This window comes from Halichondria panicea, chromosome 6 (genome assembly GCF_963675165.1).
Source record: "Halichondria panicea chromosome 6, odHalPani1.1, whole genome shotgun sequence".
NCBI lineage: Eukaryota > Metazoa > Porifera > Demospongiae > Suberitida > Halichondriidae > Halichondria > Halichondria panicea.
In genome coordinates, this window is record NC_087382.1 from 5,504,289 (window position 1) to 5,511,052 (window position 6,764).

Below are 6,764 nucleotides of genomic sequence, written 5' to 3' on the forward strand. Positions count from 1 at the left end.
TGAACAAAGTGACCCCTTGGACCCACCTTACACTGATGGAGCAATGGAAGAAGCTGACCCTGATCATTACATCCTCCTCCCATCATCATACCAGCCATGAGGCCTGACTAGCTGAGACTATCCTACAGAGACGAGCTAGCCCCCCTCACCACAGAGGACTACAAAAGACCAGCCCAAGGTTGTAAATCAATTGTACAGAATGACAACCACAATGCAAGGTTGTTACAACCTGTTTTCCAGGTTGTAACAACCTTTCTGCAACCAAACCACCTTGTAGCAAGCTTGTTACAAGCTTGACATTTCTGTATGGGAGTGCTGACCGTTATCTACCCCTCTCTAGAATATTGATACTTGTAATGCACTCTAGTATAACTCCATGCACCCCAGCTGTCTAATAATGTTTTAAGTACTGTTAAGTGTATATATGAGTCACTGTTACAATGATAGCATGTGCATGATGTCACTTACCTGCTACCATGGTCTGACAGGTTGAGATGGCCCTAGAGGCGCTGTACAACGTGATCCATAACAACGCAGGAGTGGAGACACAGTACAACGGACATTTTAAACTCCTCTTCTCATTTTTCAGGTTCCAGGGTGCCAAGAAGCTGCAGATGCTCACTCTCAAGGTACACAAAACACGCACTCCACGATTGATTTGGGTGTGACTTTACCTCATAATGGTATGAAAATAAAGGTATAGATTACAAAGATGGGGTGGGGCTATTGCTGTGAGCAAAGTTTTGTCCTGATTTGTGAAAAGGTTGTTTTTTAGGGAGGGCAGGGGGGGCGTAATCTACACAGTCTCAAAAGGTAGACGTGTAAACATGTTATTGTAAGCAAAAATTCAGAGTTTATAGTTCAAAGTTTTGATATTGTTAGATGAGAATGAGCAGGTTTGATTCTTGGGCTACTATATCCATTGGCAGCATGTCTAATTTAATGGGGCGGCCTTGAGACGATTTTGTACCCGCGAAAAGGTATACACTCACGAACATTACCCGCTACAGCTAGTGTATACAGTATTGTGGCTTGTGTTATCATTCCTTTAAGCCACTCGTGTACGTAGCTTATGTATACATGTATAAGTGTGATATCACGATTATGTAGTGTTTGTATTACGAATGCTCGAATTGTTACCTATACATGTACTTGAAGCTATGTCAACTGAAAATTCATTTGCCGAAAAATTCATTTCCTACAGTACTTGCAATGTACATAAAACAAATACATAAAACAAAACCTTCTACAGTGTAGTAAAGAATACCTTCAATGTATATTGTATATCACTATTAGTTATCTATCTAGCGTATAGTATATAGTGTTCAATGCTGAGCTGACAAGTATCGATCATAGACCTCCTCCACAACAGCTTGTGCATTGTAGTCCTCGTCTCTAACTCTCCTCTTGTACCAGCAAGCCAGGAGGCAGTACAAGATGAATCCAAACAAACTGATGCCTGTCTTCACTCCGAATATGACCAGCGAGTATTTTAAGTCTAATTCTAAATTTATCACTATAATATAAAAGATTAAAACAAGTACATTCGTGTAGCCAGTTAGAAGCCCTCTCATTCTGTACGGAGCTTGAGCACAAACTAACTCCAGCATAGCGCAAATGAGTATCATTCGTAGCAAACCGTTTGATATTGAAGTTAAGTACAATATAACAACCATTTGTTTGTTCATTAAGTATTGAGTTAAGCTCAAACGTATAACGAGAAAAGTGATGTTGAGAATGGTATTCACAAAAGACACTAGGCCAATTCTTTTTAGAATACTCGGAAACTTGTTTTTGAATATCGGGTAAATAACAAACTCGTTAATCAAGGTACATATCATTCCGTACCACCAAGTGTTGTAGGTTACCAAGCCAATTAATAGCGAATTACAATAGGTTGAACCTAGTGGATTTATCTTTGCAATCATTCGTGAGTTATTGAGCATAAGAGGGAAGCAGACAAACCATAGTGAAATACTGAGAGTAAACAAACGTAAAATTGTCTTCACATCTTCGACTTGCTCTGTAGTGAATGGACCACCGTATCTCGACTTTCCCAGGTCCATTCTTGAAGGTACGTCTTCCTCCCAGTAGGTGAGAGCACTGCGATTGAGGGGAGCTTTGTGCTTGGCTGCAAACTTGAGAACTTGGTAGATGGTTTTTATAGCTTGTGGTGAATTGGGCTCAATAATCAACCATGACTTGGCTAAGATGAAATCCAAAACAAGAATGATACTCATGCATAAAGGTGGTACAATTAACAATAGCTGGGTACTATTTGTGTTGTGAAGCACACTTGTGCAACTCTTTGAGAGACAATAAACGGCAATAAAACTGAGCCACATGCCAACAAAAATACTGAAAATGTACCAAGCAATGAATGCAGTGATGCTTGAGGAAGAGGCATCTGGCATTTGGTCCAAACCAAGCTGTAGTGAAGTTACAATGGAGGCTACCAACCCCACCATAAAGATGCTACCCCCCAAAGTAAACAAAGTATAGGCTACGTAGTAATTTTGGAAGTTCGTGGGGACTAGAAGAAATGCGCTGAAAGCCATTTTTGTGAGAAATAACAGTATCCAACCAATTCGAAGTACTTTGTAGTTTCCAAGTCTTGCATCTGCTACCCACCCTGATATAACACTTGCCAGCAAGCCAAACAAACAAACAGGAATACCAATCCACCATTTCTGGAAGTTGTGTTCCTTTATGTAGCTGGAAAGTATGCTTAATAATGTGAAGCATGCTATGCTTGCCAAAGTAACATTGAACAGGAGAAAAAACGCTCCCTTAGAGTAAAACCATCTTACTTGATAGTGACATTTGCAGCGGTGTCTTGTCTTTGGTAGATTCAAACTTCTACTTGTAGAATTAAACTGATTCATTTCTCTCGAACTTGCAAATCACATGCACTAAATCAAATGAACCAAACTGTTGTTGATGTTCATTCATGCTAAAAAGAAACACATGTCATGTGTGTATATGTAGTACTTCATTGTTTTCATGGAAAATGAAAGGTACAATACAGTAACTGTGTGTGCAGCATGGGCGTTCGTTTTTCTTGCTATTCGTATCTGCTCAGTTAGTAGTTTTCTAGAGCCTAGTAACTTGAATAATTATACTTACCGTGATACTATCCCATGGTAACATGCAGCTATGAAATTTGAATTGTGACTTTGCAGGTGACCTAACCTATATAAAATTTAATATTAACCCTTTCCCTGCTTTAATTAAAAGTGAATATTCGCATATTTTGTTTAAAAAATTTATAACTCATGAACCGTATATTAAAAACACTTGTAACAAAGTTCCACAGGTAGAACCGGACCTGTCGCATTCATGGAATCATCATTGTTGCCTAGCAACCAACCACCACCCCACAAATAACAATTGTTAACAAAAATTTATAATTATGTACACAAACAATATTGTGTGATGTTACGAAGTGACTGAACACATGATATAAGTGTTCAGAATGTTCTCACGGTGACATGGCTGACTCAGGACTCAATCAGGATCTGCAGAAACTTGTATTTGAGGTTCTATCGGCAGACACCCTTTTCCCGGGAAATATTTTCTTCACCTACACACAGGTTTATAAGTTTAATGGTGGCTCATGATGTCCACTGTTGTACTAACTAGCCTAAACAAACCTATAGTGAAGCTATCAAGACTACAAATGCTACTCTATAGTGACTTACCAGGTTCAGGAAGATGGTCCACCTCAAGTGCGTCTTCCTCAGGATTCTCAGGCTCTTTCTTTTTAGCTTGACCTCTGAAAGGAAGCTTCCTACCTAGCTATGATCCCAGTCACTGTCCTCTCACTCTACAAGGCCATAGGCATCTATATTCTCACTCTCTAGCTTCCCTAGAACCTCCCTGAGGTTGTACTACGAAGATCTTGTAGCAATTATAAAACGGTCACTTTTCTTTCGACAATTCTGATCGAACCGTACCTCGAAGCAAAATATTAAAAATACCACGAGGAAGAGCAGCTCAATGCGCATGTGCTGGTACCTGCAGCGTGCGCATAGCTCCAACACAGCGTGCACAACGATTTTTTGAAATTTATCAGTAGCCATGCCGACTATAGTCGGCTAAAGCGGGGAAAGGGTTAACTGCACTGGAATTTGTACAGTGAAATAAAATCTGAATACCATAACACAATAGTGGGTCAACTTGGCGAGGAAATTCGTTTGGTAAATCTTGATAGGATTAATTGTGTTCGTTTGATAGCGCACGTTATCAACAATGCATGCTCAGCAAAATCCCTATTTTATAGAATGTGCATGCAATTGCTATAGCAGCTCGCCATGTTTACCCACTATGTGATTATAATCGGTGCTTATTATAATTATATTTTATGGAAATGTCTTGTGTTATTGGATGCCATTGAGTTAATTTGGGGACAAGTTCATCTTTACGTGTGTATATCGCTGCAGTTGGTGTCAAGTGTGACAGGGAACAAGAGTTGTGTGTCCATGCAGCATTGCAGAGTCCAACGTCCTGCAGTACCTCTTACTGGTGCTCTACATGCTTCCCACTTGTAAGTCGCTATACATGACCGTGTAAATATCCGTTGCAGCTAGTATATGAATTTACCAGTTCAACTTTTGAGTGAAGGACACTTATAAAGTCACGACTTTGTAGATACATTTTCAAAAGGGTTGTATATGCAATGACTAATTTATGGGCAAAAGTACTGTCCTCCGTCTTTTTTCACTGATTTTTATCCCCATAAATCGAGCCTGTACACAACCACTATACATACAGCGTGCATGCATGACATGGCTTCTTATAATTATATCGCTTTGTCTTGTGTTGCAGCCCATGAATTGGTACTGGAAGTGTTCCAAGCCCTCACTTCAAACACTCAGATTGTCAAGGAGAGCATTCAAAAAGGTTGGGCTTGCATATTACACACACATAAGCACACACATTACTTGACACAGTGTTTACTTGGTGTGTCCTGTACAGCATGTGCCTCGTTACTGAATGGCTTGTACGTATCATTGGCATGCACATTATTTTCCATATTCTACATTACCTTAATATGTGTACATGTATACATTTCAGAGATCCATCCGTAAATAGAATACCTGCGATCTGCCATCGTAACAAGAATGCCTTGCCTGGTTGCATGGTTGGACAGAAAACACAGATACTAACTGGTGTACTACTAAAGGCTTCTCTGCCCATACAGGTGCCCTGATTTACCTCCTTCAGTTGTTCTGCAACTCTCAGAACCCGACCGTTCGTGAAGAGACTGCCTCCCTTCTTGCCAAGATGATCACTGACAAATTGGTGGGTCCTAAAGTGAGAATTGTCCTCTCCAAGTTCTTACCTCTAATCTTCATGGACGCCATGAGAGACAACTCTGAGGCCAGCGTTCACATGTTCGAGAGTGAGTAAACACAAATTAAGGATTAAACTGTGAATTGGTGCATATAGTAGCTCCTAGTTAAGTACCAAAGGGTCACGCTCTAGGAAATTGCACTAACGGTTACTTGTACCATAGTTTGAAAACTTGTTTTGTTTGTGAATTTAGGTGTTTTAGTTCTCTTGCTCAGTTGAAAGAACCTCTTTAAAAGTGTGAAATGGTGATGTAGCTTCGTTAATTAAGGTCACGCTTTAGTGCATTAATGGTTACTGGTATGTAGGTTGAAAAACCAGGTTGTTATGCTTGTGTCAAACACTAAATGAATGCACGCAATTACTTTCATTATTATATTATTCGGTGTTTTAGTTCTCTTGCTCAATTAAAATAAACTCTTTGTAATTTCAGACAATCAGGAGAACCCGGAGCTGATTTGGAACGACGAGGCCAGAGAGAAAGTGTCAGGAGTAGTGTCTAAAATGAACAAGGAGTGAGTTGAGAGTTTCAGTGGTTTACAATGTACGTTGTATTGACTCGAGTGTTGTTCACAAGTTTTTTTCGGTAGAAAACAATTTAGAAGGGTCCTTAATGTGTGATATGGATTTTGAAACAACTTCATAAATAATGTGCAGTAAAGTAAATCCCAAGTAAAAAGATGCATTCTGTAACTGTATAACGATCTCATGGTATGTTAGTTTGAATAACTTTTTTCCCTATAATAGGTTCTCCCTCAAGCAGAAGGAAGACCCCGACACTCTGTGGAGGTTGCCCGACAATTTTGAGGTGGTCTATTCACAGGTACAAGGGGAGATCATGGTGGGCGGAGTCTTCTTAAGGATATTTATATCGCAGCCTACCTTGGGTGAGTGTCAACTGATTGACTAAACGTACTAGATGCTCCTAGCTATTGCTGTTATGCGTTGTATGATCATGTACGTATCTGCCTTTACATGTAGCATAATTTTATTGTGTAGGTTCTGAGGAAACCAAAGGAGTTTCTGATATCACTACTCGACAAGTTTGGGCGGCTCTCACAGTCTGCTCATCCTGATGTGAGTGAATATTTTATGTGCTAAATGTGTGTGTGTTTTATAGTAGTCACATACTGTTGTTACGGTACATTTGTTGAGGGGTTAATTAGAAAAGATATGCAATTATTAAAATGTATGTATAATAAATTATTTATTGTTACACCAAAATTCCATTCAAATTTATTCTGCGTTTACACTGTATAACTCCAATTGTCAGACTTACTATCCTAACCCCCCCCACCTCCAGGGAGAGATCCTGGAGACAGTGACAGAGGCTTGTGTTTGTCTCTTTACTGCCCAACCATCACTAGCGGACCAGGTAAGCTCCTAGAGTAATGGAAGCTAGCCCCTCTTAA

At 39.8% G+C, this 6,764-nt stretch overlaps 1 long non-coding RNA gene and 1 pseudogene across 1 annotated transcript; one reads left to right on the plus strand and one right to left on the minus strand.

Moving 5' to 3' along the window:
- The first annotated feature begins 306 nt into the window (after positions 1–306).
- Positions 307–6,262, plus strand: LOC135337238 (dnaJ homolog subfamily C member 13-like; annotated as a pseudogene).
- On the minus strand, positions 3,391–4,127 carry LOC135337813 (uncharacterized). The gene is made up of 2 exons (XR_010395321.1): positions 3,702–4,127; positions 3,391–3,583 (listed from the first exon to the last, which is right to left on the minus strand). It is a non-coding gene; the product is annotated as an uncharacterized LOC135337813 (long non-coding RNA).
- Positions 6,263–6,764: the final 502 nt, after the last annotated feature.